The sequence below is a fragment of the Emydura macquarii genome, unplaced genomic scaffold (genome assembly GCF_026122565.2).
Source record: "Emydura macquarii macquarii isolate MOO-44397 ecotype Brisbane River unplaced genomic scaffold, CSIRO-AGI_Emac_v2 contig_1363, whole genome shotgun sequence".
Taxonomy (NCBI): Eukaryota; Metazoa; Chordata; order Testudines; family Chelidae; genus Emydura; species Emydura macquarii.
The window spans coordinates 17,333,704-17,345,777 of NW_027131500.1; the positions used below are offsets into that span (position 1 = coordinate 17,333,704).

The 12,074-nt window shown below is 41.8% G+C and overlaps 1 long non-coding RNA gene across 1 annotated transcript in view; it reads left to right on the forward strand.

The window, feature by feature from the left end:
• The window catches only part of LOC137155603 (uncharacterized), a 41,498-nt gene extending 30,129 nt beyond the window's left edge, over positions 1-11,369 (forward strand). Inside the window, exon 2 of the long non-coding RNA XR_010920569.1 lies at positions 9,561-11,369. This is a non-coding gene — a long non-coding RNA (uncharacterized lncRNA). The remainder of the gene's footprint in view (positions 1-9,560) is intronic.
• The last annotated feature ends 705 nt before the right edge of the window (positions 11,370-12,074 follow it).

The following is a 12,074-nucleotide window of genomic DNA, read 5'->3' on the forward strand; positions in this document are numbered from 1 at the left end:
TTTTATAATGAATGAATTAATAGCAAAAAAGAAAAATATTGTGACAATCCTTGAAAGGTCCATCTGTGCTGATAAAGTCAATATGGAGACTGACTTGGCCTTTAAACACGATGGACAGAAGTAGTCTCAAAGGAGACTTTGCCTGTTATAGGAGAATGTCTGTTCATCACATGACATTAAATGAACTATGCCAATTACATTTGAATTCATTAGTTTTCAGAATCTGCAATTGTTTGTTTGCTACAATGGATGCCTTTCAAATGTCTTTGGTTACCCTGCAATATATTAGTAAAATCTAAATTATAGGCACTTTAGCCCCAGTTCTGTTCCCAGTAAGAACAAAAAAGTTGTCAACTGTATCAGTTTTGTTAACAGTAACAGTTTTACATACAGTATGTTACCATCATGTTGTTTGCAACATGTCTAGTAGGTTAACAAAGGTGGGAAGGGAAGTGAGTTCCAAATGCAAGAAACTTTTACAGGGAGTACCTTGTAAAAACCAGACCAGTTAGTCATGGTTACTTTTGTCTTGACCAATAACTCTTTGAGTGAGTATATATGGAATGTTTTTTGTGCATAAATTAGATGAAATAGAAAATTGTTGACCTCATGGAAACTATTTTATTTTTCAGCAGTGGAGGACAGGATATAGATGTGTGTATATATCAGTATCTAACTCTAAAATGTAAGAAATATCTTAACAGTAGGTCAAGATGGTTTTAAAAAAGATGCAAAGCAGAAAGCTAGCACTGCTTCTCTGCCAGAAGTGTTACCGGTGCTAAAAATATTAATAGGAATGTTGGCTTAGCTGTAGCCCAATCACCTATCTAAACAGAACCTGTGAAGCATCTTCATGGTGCATTTCAGGCTGTTGGGACTTTGCCAACGCTGTTTAACCTTCATTGTTCACCTTCCATGTATGTCAACTTTTTCATAATTAAATTGGTGAGTTCTTATTGATTGCATTTCTTGTCAATGGAGAAGTCTCTGACTGTATTTTGTCATATTCCATTTTAGCTCACTGGTATTAGTAAACAAGCCAGCAAAAAGCTACTGAGACAAATTCATTCCGGGTATTATTCCACGGCAGTCAGAGTTACATGAGGGATGATTCTGGCCCCTAGACTAGTAAAATGTTGTTTACTAGTCACTTTTATGATAGTAGTGCCTCAGGACCAACCAAGAATGGGGCCCCATTATGGAAGGCACTGGGCAGACACAGAATAGCAGACAGTCCCTGTCCTGAAGGGCTTACAATCTAAATAGACAAGACTGACACAGGGAGGTGGAAGGAGTAGAACACACAGGCAGAGCGAGCAATGTGATGGCAGCAACTGTCATATTAGTTCCATGACTTTATTTAGAGAGGGGTTTAGTTAGGAGGGGAACAGATACATGGGAAGGGAAAGGGGCTGGGGGGGGGGGGAAACCAAATGTAGGTGTGGAATGAATCTAATGTGAAGAGACTGAAGGAGGAGAAGGGTTGGAGTAAACAACCCATCAGCCAAGGGCAGAGAGTCCAATTAAAATGGTGGAAAATTCTCTGAATGACTGAAGGATCCTGCTTTGAAAGCTTCTGCAGCTGCTCCTATCAGCTGGAGCTTCTGGGTGTCTCTGCAGTTTTTTCCCACAAGGCCACCTGGGGTGGGGAGAGGGTCTTAATGTCCCCAGAGAAGAAGGAGTCTCCCCTGCACATTTTGGGATGCAGGTGGTGCTGGGGGGAGAGTTTGCTCTAGCTGGGCTTCTCACTCCCAGTACAGGAGTCCTTTCAATAAAAGGTTGACCTTCCTTTTGTCCCTGTCTACACAATAAACTCACTCTAATAAGCTTCCTTCCAACTATCATAAAACATATTACATGGAAACAACTTCCCCCACATATGTAGATTTTAAAATAGATAATGTCTTTTAACTGTTCATTCCCTTAGATCCTTTTGAAATTTCCATCCTATCATACTAACAAGATGAGGGAAGAAAAGAGCTGGGATTGAAATATCCAGCTGCTTGTGTGCCCTCCAAATTTCCAGTATAACAATGGGGTAGTGGGCTTTTTTTATGCTATACATGGAAGACTGTAAAAACAGTCTGTATTTAAATCAGTGTAGGCCAATTTTTGACTTATGCTTAATGCTTCAGAAGTACTGTTGGGAAGTCAGAAATGATGCCCTGTAATATGTTTATATAAGCAAGCTTTTTTAAACAAGTTCAGCCCATATCTAAATCTAAGTAAACTTTGAATACCACACCAGCTGAAACCCAGTAAACAGGAGTAGAAGAATCTAACAAAAAAGAATCAAGTCAGAGAAATGTAATGAAGGCATTTGCCAAATAGTTTACTTTCATACAAATGGATGGATGGTCCAAACCAGGAATGCTAGTCACTGATCAAAACCTAGAACCAACTGCAATAGATAACTGCCCTGTCAGTGGCCCATTAGTATCTACTAGCTGCTGTCTGACTGACTCACTCACTTCAGGAAAAGATGAAAAGTTGGAATTCAATCCCGCCAGTTCTGGAGTTCTATCAAACATAATAGAAGACACTTGCAATTAGAGGACACAATTGTTAAAAGGTTCAATGAAAATACAAAAACCTTTCAGATATACATTGTGAAGACCACTTACAGAGTGCTTCTTGAATGGAAAAGCCACCCAAGCGCATACAAAATTACTTTGAATCTATTTTATACAGATGATTTTTAAATGAATATTAAAATTGTTTTGGAAGAAGTTTACATAAACTATTGGGCCAAACTCTGCCCAGTGTAAGTATGGAGTGACTCCACTGACCTCACTGAAGTGACTGTATTTAAAATAGTGTCACAGACTAGTATATATAACCCATTCTCTGAAAATATGTCCTAAAAGAGCAGGGCTCTTATTCTGTTCCAACTTGCATTGAAATCTAAGTAAATTCATTGAAAATCTAAGAGTAACTCCACTGGAGGCAGTGGAATTACCCTAGGGAAAACAGACATAAGTAAATGGAGAATCAGGCCTCAGATCTATATTATTCTACTTTTATAGTGGACATCTTGGTAAAGGAATCTTTCTTCAAGTTATTCAACATGTCCAGAACTTTATACCCCATCACACCTAGGTGAGTGGCCTGAAGATTAGCTATAGGATTTTGTTCTCTAAAAGAACTGTAATTGGGAGGCCTGACTTCGAGCACCCTTATGCAGCAGCTGATGGCACAACAGGTACACCTGTCTCAATTTCCTCTCTCAGATTACCTAATAACTCCAGGTCCATCAACATGGCTTACTATCAGAAAATAATTCAAGTCAGTTCATAATGAAAGTCCCAAACATATCGTTCAATCATTACTTAGTACAACAGTCATTAAAGTCACCCAACATCTGTCCCAAGATGCTCCACATTTCACACTAGTGCCATTGACCATGTCTGGACACTCAGTCCTCACCTGTCGTTTTACCAGGGCAGCTACCCCAGCTCTTCCTACTGAAGTGCAAGTCTGATCTTCTTGGTGACAACCCCCCACCCCAGTCTCTCTGCTGAGGAGCATTCTTGCCAGGGGAGCAGCCCTCATTTCCCACATCCCTCTGTCAGAGTTCTTCTGGGTCTAGCTTTCTGTCACTGGAGAAGTCCAAGTAAACTCCTCAACTGCTTCCCTGCCTTTAGCCCTCTCTGGGTCCCTGCTCCAGCTGTCTGCTTATAGCCAGCAGGCATCTTCCTCTGCAGCTGCTGCTCCTCTTGCCTTCAGCCCTCTGGCCCTGGCTCTCTGGCTTGGGGACACCATCCAGCAATCCCCTCTTGCTGTTCTCCTGACTTCAGTCTTCTCCAAGATCCCAATCATATAGTCTCTGGCAGCTTTCACCTGCCTCCTCCTTCACTGCCAGGCAGCTCTCACCTGCCTTTTCCTGACTGATTTTGATTCACCAGGTCTGTCTCTCACTGAGTCTCCTGGCTTCCCTTCATTGGGTCTCTCCCTTGATCCTTTATAGCCCTCAAGTGCTGCCCCACCCTCTTAATTGGCCAAATGGAGCACCTGCTCATGCACTGGGAAGTTGGACCTACTTCATTTACTGAGGTCAGCTGCCCTTTAACAAATATCCTCCTATAAGTGCAGAGAATAACACTAGAAGAAATGATCAACTTTTAATTGGGAACTATTCATAGAATATAGGGCTAACGTTGTAAAATGATTCAGCCTAAAATATATTTTTCTGAAATGATTTCAGATTAATTTAAAAAACTTACAAGTGTATTCTGAAAATTTGTCCAAATATTTTAAGACGTGTTTTTCCCTGCTCCTTTTTATTATGTTTTGAATGTATTAAAATACATGGTTTTAAGTATATTAGAGCCAAAAGAGGTGAAGTACAGCAAATATTCAATCTGCCTGTGATACATAAGTGTTGGAGAATGATGGTGGTCTATGTCTTCGTGGATTTTGCTGAGGCATTTCACAGTATATGGCTCAAACCTCTTTGGCCAATCCTGTGTCTGGCTGGAGTTGGTGAAAATATAATAAGGCTGATACAAAATCTATGTGGAAACGACTTCAGTTTTTGTGGAGTGTGAGCAAAGTAGTTTGGTTTGACTTGAAGACAGGTGTCAGGCAGGGCTGCATGCTATCACTGATCCTTTTCAACTATTATCTTGAACAAATCTTAAGAGGAGCCACTGATGGAAACCTACATGAGAATATACATGTTCCTGGATGGAAAAATTAGTCATCTGTGCTTTGCGATGATATTGACCTGATTGGGTCATTGTAAGAAGAGGTGCAAAATTTGCTAGAAAGTGGTGAAAGCAAAGAAGTTGTATCTAAAGATATCACATGAAAAGACAAAGACTATGGTGACATTTAAGACGGTCGAAAAGGCAAAGCTATTCCTACTTTAATCTGAGGAGGCATCAAAGTGCACTGAGCACTTCAATTATCTGGGTAGCATGACTACAAGGACTGCTAAACATCCCTTTGAGATCCTGCATAAAATTAGATTCGTGACTGCCGTTCTAGCAATGCTCAGCCCCAGTCAAAGAGGCAAACGTATTACTATGAACTGAAAAATGAAATTGCTTCAGTCTCTTGTTTTTCCCAATACACATGAGAGACTTGTGCTAAGGAAGCTGGACTTCCTTCAAACTGCAATGCTACAGGCAATTGTGGCACATTAGCTATATCTTTCACATGATCAATGAAGCGGTAATCATCCAAATGTACAGCAGAGCCAGAGTGAGACCTGACATCATCAAGATGATCCGATGAAGAAAACTTGAGTTTGCCGGACGTGTGGGTCTGATGCTAGGGACAGATGCTAGGGGAGTGAATGCCAATGGTGCATGAGGTTTGACAATGTGGCTGACTAGATTGGATTTGGTATGGTGTGCTTGAAATGTGGAGGAAGATGATTGCCCTATGTTGTGTTTACTGTTTGTTGTGATGTGATGTGATTTTTATAGTGCTTTGCACTATGAGAATAATATCTATTTTTAAAAAAACAAACCCTCTACAACATTGTATTTCTGTTTGCTTTCCAAGTGGACATCATGGAGAACTCATTGTGTCTTGCCAACTGAAATGTGTGATTATAAAACCCAAAATTGGAGATCACATGAAAAGTCAAGACAGATGTTAGCATTAAGGCTGTTATATACAGACTCCCTCCTTCACCACTACTCCCTCCATGCTAACTTGTGTGGGTACTAACTACTCAACTGGGTCATTGTGGGTAGATGATACATAGGAAATATAATAACTACTCTGCTGTCTTCTCAGCGGTGCAAAAATTAGCAACCAAAACAAAACCTCACCCCATTTATCTGATAACAGATCATAATGGCCGTGGCAGACTTATCAATGCATGTCGAGCCAGTTTGGTAAGTGCATATCATGAAAAGCATTTTGTTTTGTGGTAGATCTAAATGAATGCTTTAGAGCCATAATGGTCTATTATGTAAATATGCTTTTAAGGACTTTAAAAACAGCCTAATTATGATAGAGACAAGGTGGGTGAGGGAATATTTTTATTGGACCAATTTCTGTTGGTGAGAGACACAAGGACTCCGCTTACTCTTCTGAGTCCTACACCCTGCTCCCACTTCCATGAGGGGGACAGAGGGGACCCTGGCCCACAAAGGCCCACAAGGTCTTCTCTTCTCCCATATGCACAAAGCACAACAGTAAAATACCAGGTCTTTCACTTCTGGGAACTGCTCCTTTTAACCACACTGGAAACAGGTCACCGAGGGTGGAGGGGGAAAGGTGCCAGTGAGTAGTTTGGTTGCATTCTCCCATACACACACACACACATTTCACAATATCTGCCTGATCCATTCTCTCACACTTCTGAGCCAGGGGTCAGCCCCTGCATCCAACAAACGTACTCAATCGAACCTAGAAACTCAGGCTGGTTAGTCCCTATGCTGGACCACAAAACAACCAGTCTCCAAGAATATTTTGGTAACCTCACAGCTCACCTTCTTCTGACTTATCCACATGGGCTGACTTGACAGCTTCCAGCCAAACCCGCATTTCTGTGAGCATTTCTGGACCCGGTTGCTTAATTAGTCCAACATACCCCTAAGTTCTGTTCCTCAACTTGACTCTCATGCAGGTCTCAAGATTATCCTCAAGATGACTAACCAGGACTTTAGGTGGGAGTGTATTACTCCTCACGGAGTGCAGGAGCGGCAGAGCTGATTCCACAGCATTCCTCTTCTGCCGAACCACTGAAATTGTAAACCTTCAGCTTTGAAGTGCAGCTGTGAACCACCTGCAGATTAGTCACCTTCTTGTGAGTCCAATGGGCTATGAAGCTCTTGCAAATCCAAACATTGAGTGTGCTTTGTATATCCCCTGGAATCAGAAACAGACAGGACTAGTTACACTTATTATCATTTCCAGTAACCTTTCCTCTGGGGCAGACATAAGTTCTGTAACAATTAGATTCCCAGTGTCCTATTGCCTGAACCTGGCAAGAGTCAAAATCCTCCACTGCTCCCAATGTTGCTGTCTCAGTCCTGAAAAAATGTGTACCAAAGTTAGTGTGACTGAGACTGCACTAGGCCAGAGACCCCTCCACTGGAATGCATCCCACATACATGGGAGGGGGGAGTCCCAGTGCTTCTATCTACTCTCCTGGCACTGCTTCTTCTAGGGGCAGAGCCCACCTCAATATCTTTGTCCTGGTATCCTGGACCTGGGAACCTGAAAAGAAGCCAACCAAAGGCAAATCTTGCTGCTCCTAGAATGAAGCAAAAAGAGGCTCCACATAGCCTATGCTAGGGTTTAAATTAATGGGTAGAGGGCAAGGGACCAATCAGCTATCTTCCTTTCCAGGCTTACCAATGAGTTACTAAAGACTCTGAAGGGAAAGGGGAACTTCTCAGAATGTGTTCTCCTCGCCTTTTCAACTGGGGTTGTCCCAGTTGCTGTGGGCCTCAACACGTTTTCCACCCATTGAGGCAGATTGGTGGCACTGATTGATTTGCACAGGGTCTAATCAGAGGTTGGGAACCTTTAGCTTTGGACAGTGGGCCTTATTCTCATTTATGCAAAGGTCTTTTGTATGCTATTATGGCACTACAAAAGGGTCTCAAGGTGGATGGAAATGGGTCTCTGCAAACACCCCCATGCAGGTCCTCCTTTAACTAGTGAAAAGCCAATGAAAGGCCTGTTGTGTGGAGCTGTTTTGGATGTGACCAGACTACACTATTCTAGAACCCCTCTACTTTCTAGGGGCCACAGGAAGTAGGGGGTTCTAGAATATGAAGAGCACAGTGGGGGCTTAAAGCTTTGGTCCATAAGTACAGGGATGGAATAACTGAGAATGAGGCTGAAGGTCTAGGTCTTAGACTAGTAAAAGAGACTGGTGAATGAAATTGCTGCCTCTAAGATAAAATGGAGCTGTTCAGAAAATGTTCATCCATGTAATTTCATTATTTTTTTGACCAACTCTAAGTCATACAACTGTTAATTCTTAATGGTATTTTCTTCCTTAAAGTGCAAGAATATATACACTTAAAACTATGACTTTTAGTTCTGACAAGTGACAACTTTGACAAAAATGCTAGCCTAAGAGATTAAGATATGTGCATTTTGATTAGTAAAATCTGCCGAGAACCAGTAGCAAACATAGAGGAATGAAAAATTAACCAGGGTAAAAAACAGTGGGATTCATCTTCATTTACATCAAGAAGGGATAATTAGGAAGGATATTAAGAAAACCATGTTAGTTCAATCCTGTCAAACTATTGCAAGAGATATAATATCCTGGTTACACTTTTTATCAAATTAGATGAGGGGTTTTTTCATTTCCATCAGTAAGAAACAATTGTAAATTGGTATTACTAATTGAAAATTCATTTAAGTAGACAGTCACTGTAGAGTTTGAGTAAAAAATATTTAAACAAGGAGCTAAACGATCATATCTGTGAATGGAAATGTAGTCAATGATATTTGCTTTGCATATGCCTATTAGGTTTAAACAGTGGGAAAATTTCAGAGGTACAACTGGCATTTAGGTAAGCTAAGTGCCAGTTGTATCTCTGAAAATTAATCCCTTCATGTATATTTGTTTTATGAATGTCTGCAAATGCAGTTTATACTATACACAAAATTGGTGGAGTTACAAGATTGATAAGGAAATGTCATTTTCATTGTGAAACTGAGCAGTTTTCTGGGAACATTTTGTATAGATAATTATTGCTACATTTTGCACTGTTAATCGCACTCTAGTCCATAGCTAACTCAAAATTCCTATCCGAGTCAATGGGAGTTTTGGATAAATAACAGCAAGAGCAAGCTAAAGACAAGCAGATAAACATATGGCTATTGATTTTACCTCTAATAATCCTATGAACTGGTATTGGGGAAAAGAATCATTAGAAATTTCAGAATATAAAATACCATGTGTGCAAATTACACACACACAGGCATTAATTTCTGTAGGTGAAATACTTTTCTCTGTATTCTTAACATGAGATCAAATCACTCAAAGCCTGCTGTCATTATTTTACATCCATATAGCATGTTTTATCTGAGAGATCACAAAGCATTTTACAAACTTAATTAAGCTTTGACATTCCTTTGCGATAACGAAATAGTAATATTCTCGTATCATAGATAGGTAAATTGAAACAGGGACTTACTTAAAATAACACAGAGTATTAAAAGTAGAGCCAGGATCAAACCCAAGAGCCCTAGATCTCAGTCATCTGTTTTTAGCCAGTAGATTATGCTTCCATTTTTTATTTGTCCAATTGATTCTTCAGAAGTCTAAAAGAATCCTTGAAAAATCAGTATATTGAGAGAGAAGGAAACATGCATTTTTAAACAGAGGACCCAGCGGAGCTCTTAAAACACAACTTGCATATGTGAACCATGGTACAATAATGCCAACTGAATGGGGTTTTGTTTTGTTGTGTTAGGTAAGCCTTAGGTTGCAGGGTAGACATACCCACAGCCATGTAATTCCAGGGCTGGTGGGATTCGAGTCAACTGGCCTGTGTGAGGGAACCTTGGGTTTAAGTGTCTCCACTGTATTTTAACCCTAAATTAAGACTTTTTTAACCTGTGCTTAAACCTAGGGCTTTGGTGTCCACACTTCAATGCACAGACCTGAGTGAAAGCAGCCATATCCCAGAGTCCCTTGTGCCTTCTCCTGAAATGTGCCCACTCTAGCCCTGGGAACATGGTGCACTACGGGAAAACTTTACTGCCCACCATGCACATCAACACAGCCTGCTGAGCAGTCATTTTGGTCAGTGCACTCCCAGCTACTGGAGCCAGCATCATGGAGGAGGTGCCTTTTGATGAACTTCCCTTGCTTTCGCTTTCACTCCTGTGGCGGGAAACTGTCAGAGCATTTGCAAGTCACTGATGGACATTTCAATGTTCTTTTCTGTCCCACAAGATGTATCTGATGGCTTTCATGATGGAGCAGCAGGAAGAGGAGGAACTAGAGGAGGAGTAATACCCTGGCACTACAGACTCTCACTGGAAGATGCTGCTCAGTATAATTGGCATAGCCACTGGTGCCCCTTATGTAGACTCCCACAGGGCCACAAGCACAGACAGATGGGACCACATCATCATGCAGATCTGGGATATCTGGCAGTGGGTCCAGAACTTCTGCATGAAAAAAGTTCTTTGTGAGCAGCTTGCTACCACCTTCTAGTGTAAAGAGACCCTTCTGAGGTCACCTTTGCCAGCCCAGAAGTGGGTTGCTATAGCCATCCGGAGGTTGGCTACCGCAGGCTGCTACAGGTCTGTTGCTAAACAATTTGGGGTTGGAAAGCTGACTGTGGGTGAAGTGGTGGCAGAAGTTTCTGAGGCAATCAGGCATATGGTTTACCCCAGGGTGACAGGCATTCAATAAATTCTGGAGGTAATTGCTAGTTTTGAGAAATGGGGTTTCCTAACTGTGCCAGGGCTATTGAGGGGACCCGTGTGCCCATAGTTTGCCCTCCTCAAGAAGCATGAGTACATAAACACACAAACACTACTCCATTGTTATGCAGGCACTAGTGGACCAGAGAGGCATTTTTATGAATGTCAATGTGGGCTGTACAAGAAAAGTTCACAATGCCAAAATTTTTCATCATGCAGGAATCTACATTCATAGACAGGATGGGACACGGTTCCCACCAAATGACATTGACATAAATAGTGTTACTGTCCCCAGTGTTATTCTGGGGGGATCCTGCGTACTCCCTTTTGCCTTGGCTTATGAAACTGTACCTGGATTTCAGAGGCCCTGGAAAAAAAAGGTTTAATTAGCAGGTGCAGAATGGTTGCTGAATGTACTTTTGGACGATTAAAATCATATCAGAGGTGTCTACAAACCTGTTTGGATGCCAGTGTCATCAATGCCATCTGCATTACTGTGGCTTGCTGTACCCTTCACAACTTTTGTGAAGCCAGAGGTGAGCCATTTCCCCCTGACAGTGAAGAGACACTGGGTCGGTTCCCTTAGCCAGAAAGTGCAGCTGCCACTGTGGGAGCAGGTTGCACACAGGCAGCAGAAGTCAGAGATGTTTTGTGTTCTCACATTATGGATCTTGCATGACCCAATGGAAAAGGGGCAAACTTGCTTGTGTGGGGGATAAGTGGTTCATTTGGGGAGGAGGGGCAGTGCTTGAGAGGGGTGTAGGCTTGTTTGCCATGCAATGTAAGTCTGAATGACATGATGAATAATTAATTTGGTTAGGAAGGGCCGAACAGGTGTACAGATGGAATATATAGAAATGTGAATGGCTGTACCTAGTTAAATAGAGGAATACGGCTTGCTTGCTTACTAATGCTTAATTGCTCCTGAATGTGTTTTTTAGCTGTATTAACTCAAATCGTGATTGTATGTGATGCAGTGATAGCAATAATCTTTCCTGAAATCATAACATGCTTCAATTGCAAACATGTCTTAAAAGATTAAAACACTCAGTCTTCAGTAGGCCAGCTGCCATTACAAAACCACACACACACGGCAGGAAATACTTAATATTCAACACAATCCCCTACCACTACATGTCCCCTCGCCTGATGTTCTCCTGTCCCTTCTTGGCACATTTTCCCCTCAGTTGGCAGCAGGAGAGGTGAGTGGAGGTTTCCACAAAAGAGGGATTGAAGAAGGAAGGTGTAGTTGCCCTGCCCAGCCAGCTGCTCATGAGTCCTGAATGCATGGGCTTCTCTGACATGGAGATGTGCAAGCTACTGCTAGACTGAGGGTATGTTGCAGGATGATCATGCTGTGGTGTTGGGGAGGTAGCAGAACCTGGTGCTCTTGCAGTCATTATGGACTTGTTAACTATATGGGAAGAGGTGCAGGGGCTGGAAAATACACCCTTCCCCGCAAGGTGACTGACTATCTGAAGTTGTTGGTTCAGGAAAAGTCTGCAGCTATCAGCAGCCAGGATTGGATCTTAATCCATGAGAGGATTAACATGATGCTGCGTTACCTCACACATGGCTTAAATATTTAGCTTTACTCCAGTCCACATCCAGTACCGTTCTGGGGAAAAACTGACACCACATTCATGCTTTGGAGAAATGATTTTGTGACCTGCAGACTACATGGATAACCGCTAACTGAAATAGACTAGATT